The sequence below is a fragment of the Thunnus albacares genome, chromosome 1, assembly GCF_914725855.1.
Source record: "Thunnus albacares chromosome 1, fThuAlb1.1, whole genome shotgun sequence".
Classification (NCBI taxonomy): domain Eukaryota; kingdom Metazoa; phylum Chordata; class Actinopteri; order Scombriformes; family Scombridae; genus Thunnus; species Thunnus albacares.
In genome coordinates this window covers 8,349,618-8,364,198 of record NC_058106.1, presented here as the reverse complement: position 1 = coordinate 8,364,198, position 14,581 = coordinate 8,349,618, and the positions used below count along the sequence as shown (strand labels likewise).

General features: G+C 40.3%; 1 protein-coding gene across 2 annotated transcripts in view; it reads right to left on the bottom strand.

Annotated features, from left to right (window-relative positions):
• The window catches only part of itfg1 (integrin alpha FG-GAP repeat containing 1), a 148,722-nt gene that overhangs the window by 39,072 nt on the left and 95,069 nt on the right, over window positions 1–14,581 (bottom strand). The gene's annotated exons all lie outside the window — the stretch shown is intronic.

Genomic DNA, 14,581 nt, shown 5'->3' with positions numbered 1-14,581 from the left:
ACAAGTAAATTGGGTCTGTGAAATTAATTAGAAAGGCGCTAAAAATGCTGTTGTCAACCAGCTATGTAACCTTTGCCTAAAAATGACCCTGCTAAATTGCAGTCTTAATTGCAGTCTAATGAGTCTTGTAATCAGGGCACAAAGCAGTTTTGTAATGAGTGCATATGCATCATATTACAGGCCCACTGGAGGCTGACTAAAAATAAACAACAAAGAAAGGTCAGGTCAAGTGACTGTCTGACACTGGTATTACCTGTGCCTAAGTCGGTTAAGAAGTGACAGTCTGGGATATGGAGAAGGAGGAGGATCAGAAAAGTGGATAATATTAGTCACCAATGAAAGAAGCTGAAAACACCTGGTTACTGTATGTTCTATGCAAACATCATATCCCACGTAAGATCAAAACCACTATAAGACTCCTGAGTAGGATACATGTAAACATACTCATTGGTGGACGAATGTGTTTGTTGCAAAAGTGAAGCTGAATAAATATGAACAAAATTAAAATCTACTGTATTTATGTTTTCTGGCTATGAAAAGATCAAAGACCTCAGGAGCGCCACTGAAAGTCTGATCTAATGCAACAAAATGTCTAGAAATGGCTCTCATAATTATACTGCTCATCAACTCTGAGCAAACACCAGGTCAACGCATCACAGACTTTAGACCAAAGGCGTCTGTCAAGGACACAGATGATCAATAAATCATAGGGATCGGATTATTCGTTGCTTGTTTGAATTCCATGCTGTTTGGGGGTCAGGCAACACTGTCAGTAACAGTGTACATCAATAACGCTGGGGGATTAGACTGTCATTTGTTTGAAGTCAGTATCATTTGGGATTATCTGGAAAGAAAACATGAGACAAAAGACAAAGACTGTAGCAGGACTCGAAGCCACAACACCGTCAACTCACCACTCACACCTCAAGCTATGGATCCTTCTGCCCTGCAGAGCCAGGTTTAATGAGATGCACTCTCTGCAATTTACTTTGTGGTATAGGAAATGTTTTCACACACTATTTTCATTTTAGCAGTTTTCTCTCTTTATACCTGTGTGTCTGAGAGGTCAGTTAAGACAACTGAAATGTGTAAATAGGCGCTTCTCAGAGGAGTCCATGCATCTGGGTTCTCATTTAAAGCTAGTAACTACAGTACACAATCCACTAACTACTTAACCTTAGATATCCCTCATGTACGCACTAATGTTTGCAGCACTGGTTTCGGGGGTACGCACCTTTTAAATGGAATGAACTGCAAACTGCCCTCAAACTTGAGTCTTACATTCCCTCTGAGAATTTAAAGCTTTATTATCTGTTTTTTTTTAATGCCTTGTTTATTGTGTAGTTGTTGTGTGTTGTCTGCTGATTGTCTTATGAATGTTTCTTGTTCTCAGGTCTCTCTTGGAAAAGAGATCTTAATCTCAATGAGACTGCCTGATTAAATAAAGATTAAATACAATCTCTATGGCACAAAAGAGGCACAAACAATGACAGCTTGAATACAAACATGCAAACATATTTATGTCAGGAGTTGATTGTCAGGATACTTGCTAACTGGGAAACAAGTGAGATAAGGTGTTTACTGTCAGTTTAAATGGACACATTAGAGAGTAATTGATGTGCATGGCAAACTGAGTTTTGGTGATGGAAAACAAAACATCAGACATTTTAATTCCTGGTGTGGATGTAATAACACTAAATCGCACTTGGCACCCCATGGAAATAACACTGTCAGAGCACCCCTGTCTTATGCCAAACTCCCTTTGTCTTTTTTATTTCCTGTCAGATGTGAAACACACTACAATTCAAAACCAAAATGGAGACCTACCACACTTAGTCAGATGTCTTTACACATGAATCAGAAACTCTTGAGTATACAGTGGCAATGGGGAAAAAAAATTTAAATGTAGTCGGTGAGAAGGGACACACACATGTTACAAAGAGAATTTCATGACATGAATTCATTGATGCATAGGCAGAAAAAGACAGAAAAAGAAGCAGCATAAACTGCATGAATGCAGAAGTCCTTCACAACTAAATGGGCACGACATCGCTCCAGGAAGTAGTATGAGTCTGTGGCAGGGTGGGTATTCGTGTGTGTGTGTGGGTTTGTGTGTGTGTGTAGGCAAGCCTGTCACTACACTTATGAGAGAGAAGAAGCTCAAAACTAGAGTTTCTTCTGGGAGGCCGCTTTTGTTCTCTATATTTCAATCCCTGGTTGTCATGTAACATGTACACAACAGCTTCTCCATGGCCAAAACAAGATCCCTGGAATAGCTCTCACACATCCTGTGGGGAACAGATTTCATCTCTTGCTGATACAATAGTCTCTCTCTCTGTCTCACACACACACACACACACACACACACACATGGTACAACCTACAGCCTCTGTGGGACTGAGCTAGCCTATTTTCTAGTGTAATATTAAGACTGATGGCAGCTGCTTCGCAGGACTAACCTAATCAAGTAGAGGATGAACTGGTCTGTGTACTCTGTGTGGGCCTGCGTGTGTGTGCGTTTTGATCATTGTGACAATGAGCCAGTCAGTGGACAGCGTTTCATGAGTAGTGTGTGCAAATGTGCATGCTCTTATTTTGATTTAGTCCACTGTGGTCTTGAGCATGTTACTGGATAATTGAACATGCCCCACACAGAGTGTGATTGTGAGACAGAAATAGGGCTAACCTACATACACACGTACATGAGTAAACATAAAATGGACATTAAAATTATAGTTAAGATTCCGTTTAGGGAATTAGTGTTACACTTAGTTTACAGTCACAAACAGATTTCTTAAAAAAAACCCACAACAGTGATGGGTAGAAAATATTTAATTTCTCAAGAGGGACACATGCCTTCCAAGCACAGAGTGGTTCATTATACTGTACAGTGATTTATTAGCATGGAGTCTCTCTTTGGTATACACACTGGGCTTCTTGATCAGATAGGTGTAGCTTATTGGATGAATTGGACTGCTTCATACCTATTCACAAGCACGAAAACTAAACCGGGCCAAGTGGACCAGTTCCCATGTGCATCCAGCTGTATGGCTTTCAAACACTGCTGAATACACAGACAGCATGTTGATCTCTTGCTGAGAAACTCTCGTCCCCAAAGAACGGATTAACTGGCCTATGCTAGTAGCGCTTAACTAGTGCATTTTAATTAGCTGTTTTTATAATGTAGTCATGCACCGGTCAGCCACAATTTGTGAGGAGAAATACTTGTTTTCCAAGGAACAAACTAACAACCGTGATGTCAGAGAAATGTCTTAGCATCTCGTCCTGCGGTACTTAAATTATATGAGGTCAGAGTCCTGGATTTTAATAATGTGATGGATGCTTTTGCCCAGAAGCCAGTGGGGAAGAAATGTTTTAAGGTAACACCTTTCACTCTTTGTGACTGGTTTAATGAGAAGCAATGCTCAAGTTCTACAATCTGACTTGCTTTGCTGATCAATATGTATATGTCAGACCATGCTACATTTCAGTGACAGCTTGACGAGAGCTGCCTGTTAGTTGTATATCTGGTGCCACAGAGGAGGAACACTGAAGGCTTTGGATTGAAAATGCATCACTTTGTAATATACAGGAGTCTCCTATAAGTGAGGATAAGGGGAGCTCTGTGTTTATAGTACATTCTCACAGTTTGTGGTCTAGAACACACTAAATCAGACCATTTCTCACCACTAAGAATGCATTGGTGTGGTGTGCTTTTGTGTCATTATCACTGTTACTTGACGCCATTTATCTCTGGATGCGTCCCCTATAAATTTACTTCAGAAAAGAGCTCGTCTACTGTATAAGTCTGTATCTTAGTTTATATATCATAGACTCTTAATTTACTGCCAGCTGAATTTGCTTGGTGCAGTGCCAGGAGTGCGTATGCACACTCACATTAAATATCAATGAGCTGGTAATTGTAAAATTAAGCATTCACCCACATGCACAAGAAATGTTTTCATCTCACTTCCTAATGAATATCAGACAAAAGCTTGACATTTTGCAGAAAATACAATCTGAATTAGATTTGTGCTTCTTTCAGCTGGTTTGTAGACCATAAACTGAATTGACTTTGTGTGTAGCGTTATTAAATTATCATTTGAACTTTGGTATTAAAGTATTAAAAGGGGAATTTATAAATACTACCAGCTGACATCTATGCTCAACTTTGTTTCACTCCTGCCTGATCCACTTTACTGTAGATTACTTGCGAAAGTAGGAACTGCATGGGTACCCTTCTCAACTAATGTACAGTATGTTACACCAAAGTCATATTCAGTCCTCATTGGTTTTCAGTAAACAGAAATGACAGACCTCATGACTACATGCATTAAGCACACCCCAAACATTTATTTGATATAAACATGCTAAAACTTTCCAGCTTGCAATGGAATTCCAAATAAGTGTCTAATCACTTATTTAAAGACCTTCTAATGCTTGCTACAAACACTGCACCATGAAAATTGTCTAGTTTGCAACATATATGGTCTTTTACTGCATCCAGAATAAACACAGAAATATGATCCTCATAGTGCAGAGAGGCAATTTCATGGGAAATTAATTTCTGTAACTGCACTTATAAAGTTATTTTTTATGTAATAGTAGATGCTAAAATTTGATTTTCAGCACCGAATTGTTTACGTTCATGTATGTCACAACAGATGTGCATCCCATAGTCTTATTGCAATGGGTGCCTGTCCTCCCAAGAAAAACAACACTATAGTTCATAAATTCAGTAGCCCAAAAAAGGGAGCTATGGTAAACAAATGCACACGTCTTGAGCTGTCAGGTCAGATGACGTTGCATACGCACGCAAACAAACACACACAAACCACACACACGCACACACACACACAGACAAAGAATAAAATGTGATGAGCAGACTTTGATGGGGGAACATGACATGCCGTGTCAGCGCTAGTGGATACAAGCGTGAGTCAACGAGATCCAAGCAGACACACACTATACACGCAAACACACTGACACACAAACATAACAATCTGACAGCTGAGCGGCATTTGCTCTGAGATGCTCATCACTTCTCATTGTCCTCAGGGTGCTTTTGCTGACTGCAGGGCTGCTTACAGACATGCATGAGCGTAACACATGCACACACATGCACACTGTGATAGACAACGAGCTGACATCTGGTCTTAAATAGCAGTAGCGGCTCCACAAATGACCACCTGCTTGTAGCTTAGTAATCCATGTTATTACACAGTATTGCTACATATGGTATGTATGTACTGCATGTGTGTGTGTGTGTTGTGTGTGTGTGTGTGTGTGTGTGTGTGTGTGTGTGTGTGTGTGTGTGTGTGTGTGTGTGTGTGTGTGTGCATTTACAGTTTCTGCTTATCTGTCTGGTAAATAAAAGCCTATGTAGCATGAAACATTTGGATCTTACTACACAAGCTTCACAATAAAAAGGGACATTTAACGGAAGAGTTGTCACTTAACAAAATGCCTGTAAAACTGGTGGGCTCATGAGTGCCTGACTGAAAACTAAAAAATATTCCTCTTTGCCTCCAGTGGACACACTTTAAGGGCTACTGTCTTGTCTGGTTGAATGGTGAGACAAGACACTGCACTGCCATGGGGATTCAAGTCCCAGAGGGAACTTTCCCTGCGTGGTGTTCATTTTTGGGTAGCATCATTATAGCGTTGTTGCATGCTCACTGTCCCTGAACAGCTGGCAGTGACTTCCACTTTGCTTCACTTTCGGATGAACACTACAAATACAATGTGACCACCACGTTAATTAGCCATATCGATTAGAAAAAAGTTGAACATCCTCATACAGGCCATACAGGCCGACTGTCTAGAGAAAACATGTTCTCTTCATCCAAACTGGTTTCCGTTGGCAACATGAGTGATATAGTGTATTTTACAATCATGTATGTCCAATGTATATTCAGTGTACTCTTAACTATATCTTAGCCAAAGATGTTGACTGTTAGAAAAGAGACCCGGGGGGGAACAAGGTTTCTGAGTTTCTTAAAATCGAGAATAACATTTCTCCATCTCAAGATACTCAGAAACTCACAAATGGATTGCCAGATTGGTCGTCACTAGAAATACCAAGATGTCATCAAATGTACCGTATATATTTAAAAGAAAACCAAAAGGCATAATTTGTGTCAGAATTATCTAAGTCCCAAAGGAAAGAATGCTCAGAGGTTTTAAATCTCAAAATGATGATGAAGTCATACACATTCAGCATTGACAACATTGTGTAAACAACTAGACACTGGCATGCAACACTGTTTCATGGGATCAAATGTTAACCTCAAAAAGCCAGCCCAAAAATGTTTCCTCTGCTTACTGTAGCCTGGCAAGGCTTTGTGGGACTTTAATTTGCTTGGGTTAGGAGTGCCGTCAATGGCCACAGAGCAAAATTAATTTGCAGGTGATTGGATTAGCCTTCTGAGCCATAAATCAAATATAATGCCCAAGTCTAATTCAAATTAGGTGCTCCTTGTTGTTTTCATCTTCTAAACCACTACCCATAATTTGCTAATTGGTCCGTCTTCAGGCTACCTCAATTCTCAGTGGATGTGGTCCACACTAATAAAATTGAACTTGATAAAACTTGAAATTGATTTAAACTGGCTTCTCTGAGGCTATATCGCCTCCCTGCTGCTGGTGGTGCTGAAGGTAGATATGCCATCTTTTTTTTTACACTGAAATGAATAGAGGCATGAATAGAGACAAGACAAACATCACGTTGGAGTTCTGTTATCCAAAAATCCACCGGCCATCGATCGACTTTTCTCATTTTTGGTCAGGATCTGCAATACCTTATAAAATAAATGGTAGAAAAGTTACCTACGGGGATGTATTGCTTCTATCAAGGTTGTGGGCAAGAGGTGGAAATTGAGTGATCCTGATTTTTAGAAGGTGAGAGATACAATCTCTAATATTCTAGAAGAAGGAAGAGTAGACGACTTAGAGTAAACAAGATATATGAATTACCGCTCCCTGTGAGCGATGTATAGAATAATCGTAATGTGTGATATAATGTATAATATGTAATTATAGGCACAGCCATTATGACTTTAGCTCTCAACATAAGCTGGTGTAGGATGCTGTTTTGACAAACATGAGAGCAGGCACTCCCACTCAGCCCTCTTTGTGTGTTGCAGGAGACAGAGGAAAAGTATTCACACCAGCCTCCAGTCAAATCCTCCTCTGGACGACAGAGCCACACCGAAAGACTTCATGTAAATCTCCTTGTTGTCATTTGAATGAAATGAAAAGAGGGAATAAAAGACTGCTCTGATTGACAGACCGAGAGAGGCGGAGATGGAGCGGGAGGACAGGAAACGAGACATTTCCCGAAGAGAAACAGAAGAGGAGTGAAGGCAGGGTGAGGGCAGGGGGAGAGGTGAGAGCGAGATAAAAACAGTGGCTGGAGAGGGTTAGAGGAGAGGAAATGAAAGAGGGAAAGATGAGAGAAGATGGAACGAGACAGTAGAGGAGGAAAGGAGAGAGATGGGTATGGGAAGAGGAGCAGTGATAGGAGGAGAAGAGATGAAAAGGGGAGGAGAGGAGAAGGGAGTATGTGGGCCTGAGAAAAGCTCCCAGATGTTTCTCAATGCAGCTAATCTGCATCCTAATAAATGAGCAGGAAACTAATCAACTCATACAGTTCTGCCTGTCAGTCTCTCTCTTCATCTCCTTCCCCCCCACACACACACACGCACACACTTTGAGATGCTCATGCGGAGATACCCCCACCCCCTCTCCTCCTCATCACCCACCATTTTATCCTTCTTTCTAATTTTGGAGTTTATGATTTCTCCTATCTCCTCCCTTCTCAGCAGTAATCATCCTTCCATCTGTCCACCCTGCAACCACTTTGTTCATCATTGTTTCTTACAGCTTAAAGTGGAATACCACTTTGCTTTGGTCATTAATGGTCATGCTTGTCCTTTCAATCTTCCTAGAAAATCTAAAATAATACATGTAGATCTTACTTTGAATGATTGTGTCCAAAATAATGGACCCAATCCAAAATGGATTCGTGAATTACAAAGTGCAGTCCTTATTGTGCTGAACCAACATCATTTCATTTCAATCCAACATTAAGGAAGCAAAAACAGGAGGTGCATGCCCAGCCTGTTCGACGGCCATGTCTGGCCGTGCAAAAAGCTGATCCAAAATGTGGTCAAACCAGACAGGCCGTAAGAGAAAGAGAAAACTAAAATTGGCAGAAGCATAGCGCTGAGTAGCAATACATGTAATTTTCCTCTGCACCTCACCGTTCACATTCCCCGTCTCACCTTAAAAGACCGTATTTTAATGCTTTGATGATTATGACACACCACAGGATCAGTCTCGGATGGCTTCTCTTTGATCTAATGTGGCTTGGATTGTAGCTCATTTGTAATGTACCTCTGGACAAAAGCATCTTGAAGGAGGAATATATCGTAAATGTAAATGAGTCCGCTAAGATGCACTTGGGTATTAGAAATACTGACAGACCTTAGACCCGTGGAAATAGAGCAGGACTCTATCCGAAGAGATTAGACTGAATATAATTTGGACCCGGCCAGGCTCAGGTCACGAGTCACATCTTGGATACTGGGAATCAAGTAAACCTGTGAAGACTTCTACTTCAACTCTTAGCTCTGTTTTCTTATGTTGTTCACGTTCACCATTATCAATCTGATAGTGTTAAACAGTAGTATGATACTTTAAGAAGCAGGAATGTAGGGGTATGTGAAAGTCAGAGTTCAAAATGTACCTTTAAACAAATAAAATGAGTTATTTTAATAATTGGAGCTCTAGAGGTGCTGGTAGGCAAATTTTTAAACCTAACCCTTTGGCCAGACTGACTGCTGCCTGCTGCTACCAGCCTTAACGCTAAGCTAAGCTAACCACCTGCTGGCTTTGGCTTCATACTTAGTGTACAGATATGAGATATAAGTCAGAATACATGGCACACCTGACAGGTGAAATACTCTTTTTCACACCCCATCAGTTTGCACTCTGCAGAGACAGATCCGCGGTCTACCATTTCAAGATGCAGTCCGTTCGCCTGCATGTTTTGGTTTGGGTACAAATGCTTTCTATTTATCCTCCAAAAATACATCTAAAAGCCTCATTAACTCATTAAAAAATAAGCAAGAGAAAATAGTAAGGAAGGGAAAGGAGCGAGCATAAAAGCAGAACTAAACTGAAACAACTTTACTTGGTCTGTATTTCACCGGGTACTTGCTAAATATTTTAATAATACAATAATTTTATACCAAGATAAAACTAAAAGCCTCACTACATCATTAGAGAAATAAGCAAAAGAAAATAGTGCAGAAGAGAGAGAGGGACAGAGCGAGTGGGAGAGAGAGAAAAAAGAGGAGAGCGAAAGAGAGGCGAGCATAAAATTAAAAACCAAAACCACGTCACTTCGTCTGTATTTCGTTGTGGTTACGGACTAAAAAAAACATACATATAAAACTCTCTAAAATGTCATACTACTCCTCACAACAAGTAAAAAACCAAACAAACCAAAACAAACAAATCACAATGTTTCAGTATTTCTCAATTTTCATTACAAAACTAATGGAAATCTAATCTGCAACATTAAACGAGTGAAAGTTAGTTATTAGCACACTTACGTCGATACAGAGTTTGCAGTAACATTAGCATGTGTTAAGAAAACACACACACGCACTGAAAATTAACAGCAACTACACACTAAACAACAACCGACCAACCAGTTTGAGTCGAACCTTCCTTGAAGAATGTCAAAACACAATGAGATACAGGTCTGACATGCTTTCTTCTCAGCTTTCAAGGAGGGTTTTTTAATTCACAATATGACATACAAGCTGCCAAGTCTTCCATTGGTCTGCAGCTGCACTCAAAAACGTCTAGCCTGGTCTATAATAATATATGCTCCTATGGCAATAGAGGTAAGGGTCTTGATGTAATGCGCTAGTGAATGCACCAATGCATGTTGGGCGCATGGGAGGATATGATGTCAGACCTGTAAAGGTTCAGGTCATCTCAGTGTGAAAAGCCCAGCGAGAGTCCAAGCCTCTGGCAGGCAGGAAGGCAAGGCTGCTGTCTGAGGCCAACCTGTGATGGATTTATCCCAGGAAGTGTGTGTGCATCATGGGATTCTTACCTTTCACTCACAAACTGTATGCACACACACACACACACACACACACACACACACCAAAACCGACACAAAGTCAATCCTTCAGCGGGTGTTGTTCAATAATGCTCGGGGGAGGGTTGAGGGATGTCGTCTTGAGAAAATAGGATTCCATCTTACAGAACGGAGGAATGGATCAGGCTGTCTACAAAGACACATCACTGGTTGACATAATGTGTCAAGTCTGAGTATGAAGTTCACACACTAGGTCTCACTTATTACAGTGTAACGCTATCAGCCGTGCTATCAGAGATGCCTGAAAAGAATGGTGAATAAACAATTTACCCTCAGGAGGTTTCGCGGGAGGCGTGAGGCTATTAAGTTGCATTTAAGCTTACGTTCACAAGGGAGACGAATGAAATGTCGACAGGGTGTAACACTTGACAGATACATTTTTATTTTGGTTGGTTGTAGTCAGATAGATGTGGAAAGTGCAACACTGAACATGTATGAAATATTTACAACTAGAAATGTAATAACTGAAGTTGAATAAAGAGAAGTGGGGGAACTGACAGTGTTTGTTCGACAGGGTAAAAACAGGCATTTTGGTGTGGGTGTTCCTGTGTGCGTTTTGTTTGATGTGCTGCAGTGAGACAAGACATGGATAACGAAAAGAACAGCAGTGGCACGAAAGGAATTCATGTTACAGCAGGAGGAGGGGCATGTCAAGGTCAAAAACATACACAGAGCCTATCTGAGGAAACGTTAGTCTTCCTTTTACAATCTTTTAAAATTTACATACAAATATGTTATATTTTTGGCATTTTAACAACATTTTCTCTCGAATTAGTTGCTATTAATTCCCAATTCAGGCTAAAGTGCTTCTTTCTGTTCACTACTGCCTGGAGGGAGAGTAGACCATCATGATACAAACGGAGTCACCAGCCGCTTCTTTTCACTCGACTGTAACATATGCAGAGATTAATGCTATTTCCCCGCGACCCTTCTCACTCTAATTACCCAGCATCCCCACATACCAGGTTCTCTCATTTTCACTGAGGAGCAAGAGACAAAAAGATTAAAAGGATGAACATCAGGAAAATTAAGATGTTTATCAAAATGCTACACCCATCAGTCTATCACTACTATATGGGATTTTATTTAGAGACCACAGAGAAACAGCAGAAACTCTTTTCAGTTGGCAAACAACAAAACTGTGTATCACAACTAGCATCTGGTAAAGAGCGGTACAGACCAAATCATTATTCTATGGTCGCCGTCGTCTGAGAAAAATCACCATAAATCCATGATAATGACAACAGCTGTAGTTTCGGATTGACTATATCAACATTTAAAACGAGCGATCACAGAGGAGGATAAAGATGACAAAAAGTTGTCTTAACTTTGCTGACACGTGGCCCCCATCTGTGATTGGGCAGCTACAGCCACAGCAGTTAGTTTAGTGAAAACCTGATAAGTGCATAGATACTTGTTAATATCATAAATTGAACAACAATAAAAAAAATAAAAACATCTCTGTGGCATGTATAAAAGTTTGGGCATCCTACACAGTCAGTACTTAGCAACATCCCCTCTGGCAGCTTGCAAACACTTTTTGCAGCCAGATAAATGTCTTTCAATTCTTGTATTTGGGATTTTCTCCCATTCTTCCTTGCAAAAGGCTTCTAGTTCTGCAATATTCTTGGGCAGTCCTGCATGCACAGCTCTTTTAAGATCTACCCACAGATTTTCAATTATGTTTCAGTCAGGGGACTGTGAGAGCCGTTCCAAAATCTTCAGCTTGCGTCTCTTGAGGTAGTCCACGATGGATTTTGAGGTATGTTTAGGATCATTATTCTGTTGTAGAGGCCATCCTCTTTTCTGTTTCAGCTTTTTTTTACAGACGGTGGGATGTTTGCTTCCAGAATTTGCTGCTATTTAGAGGAATCCATTCTTCCCTCCACCTGTGCAATGTTTCCTGTACTACTGGCTGCAACACAACCCCAAAGCATGATGGAACCAGTCCCATGCTGAACAGGTGGCAAGGTGTTCTTTTCATGAAATGCTGCTCCTTTTTGTCTCCAAACATACCTTTGCTGATTGTGGCCCAAGAGTTCTATTTTTAACTTCATCAGTTATCCTAGAGAGGCTGTGTTTACATCTTTTCTATTAAAAAAAAATCAATCAATTTGTCAAGGGGTGCCTAAACTTTTGCAACTGTATGAGCAGTTCTCCCAGACTCATCCTGACCTCATCTTGACCTCCCCGGCTGCCCTAAACTGCACAATAATTTGAATTGTAGCCTCATTAAAATTGCAGCTTTTGCGATTTTAATTAGACCATAACACAAATTAACACAAATTAATCTTTCAAATCACAATTTTCAGTTTAAAAATGCATCATTATTCATCTCTAACATGGACACATGAGAGTGAAATGGAAACATCTATTGAATAATCATCACAGACTTCTGCTGGGAAGCTGGAAACCACTGGCTCCTGCACCAGCACCCTGCAATGACCTCAATCTAGCATTCAAACTAATTATCCCACAAATGTTGAGATGCAAGTCAGGACAGAGGACAACAGGGACATCATTTAGCTCTACTCCCTTTAGGAGACCACATCGTCCAGTTCAGTGGTTCTACTTCATCTACCGCAAACAAGTCTGACCTTCTCATTAAACCACATGTGCTCCCCATGACGCTCTACGAACTCTGCCAAATTCCTGGAAAGCACTAATTCCAGTTGGCTACTGCATGAACACTACTTAAATCAATACGGCCTGCTAGCAGATAGCTCTTATCAATTTCAGCAGCTCAGTGAGACGCAAACAGTCCTCATCTTACTCTCATCATTAAAAGTATTGTAGCATCATCATCAAAGTTTGTCATGGCTCTGCCCCCTCCCACTTCAAGGCAGGACTGCAGTGTGTCATTCAACTGGCTGAGACGGTAGACATCAAAGACCTGCATTAGACCACCAACCAAGGTATCTCACTGTTTGACATCAACCTTGCGTGATGTATCAGTTCTTGTTCTAATGTATCTATCAGTCCTCAATCCTGCACCATGCTGTTACTATATAGTAGGGCACTAACATACACAGAAACAGACACACAAACACAATCATTGAATATATGCTGACTAGGCTATCTACTATACCAATCATTTCTGTCAGTTTGACAGTAATTTAAATTTTGCTAAGTTTTGCTAAGATTATTTTATAAATCTATATGACTTCACTATACTGGTATTATGAACTGATTCTGCTCAATCTACTTGTGACTGAGGTATTGGGAGCAAGCTATTTTACTGAGTGAATGCTTGGAATGTCTTTAATCTTAGTTTGCTGTTTTGCAGTGTCATGTCAGCGTTATGACTAAGAGCCTGACGTTTTTCCGTGAATGAAGAGCATCAATGCTGCACTATGTATCTCAGGCAGAATGTATTAGACAGCTGTAATCTGTGTGTGTATATGTAATACTTAGGAAAGAGAACAGATTCTGATACTGTAACTGTGTAGATAAAAGGGTGATCTGTATTTGCGTTTATTAGTGAGCGTGCACACAAGCGTGTTTACATGTGCATAGTGATGATTTATGTGTGTGTGTGATTCTGTGGGCAGAGGAGCAAGTGTAGCCCCTCCCTTCCCAACAGACAAAACAACTGTTCGCCAACTGTGCTGAAACAGAAAGGGATGAACAATGCTCCTTTTCCCACTAATGAGCAGAGCAGAGTGACAGATTAAACTGTGCAAAGGCCCACCCTAGAGTGGAACTATTTTTGCTTTCCTCAAATGTCACTAGGTACTAACGCTGTACCAACATTTTGACTTCAAACGAACCCGTCTTGATTTTTACTCAAAAGCTGTTATAAATAAAAAAGAAATAAAATCTATTAACTGAGACACAAAAGCTGTGAGCCAAAAATATTGTAACTATGTCTGAGCCTCTAGAACAGATATTGAAGATTACAGTGGCTTCTAGTCATACATCATTTGTGAATCCCGGGTTTAGAGTGTGTCTGAAATACAGCATAGCATGCTATTGATGTGTGTCTGCTGGATCACAGAATTAGTGAACATTTAGTCATTGTTGCATAGACAGGCATGAATACAGAATATAAGGGTTTAAATCTATTTCTCTGGCATTTTGACAGCTTTTTAAGACAGTTAAAAGTGAATATTGACAGGTTACATGGGGAGAGAGGGAGGGGGAAGACATGCAATAAAGATACATGAGGGCCGTCATAGAGAGTTGGGCTAACAGAATATTCAGTAGGAATACAGCAAAGTACTAGAATGATTCATTTTAATTGTTTCCTAGGATTGGTATTGTAACTTTATGATAATGATAACAATGCTGTGGTTTTTTATTTTCATTTCTGTAATGAAAATTTTCAACAAAATCTGTAAGAAATCAGATGGGGAACACCAGGAACCACATATAATCCACCAAAACAAACAATAAACTGAG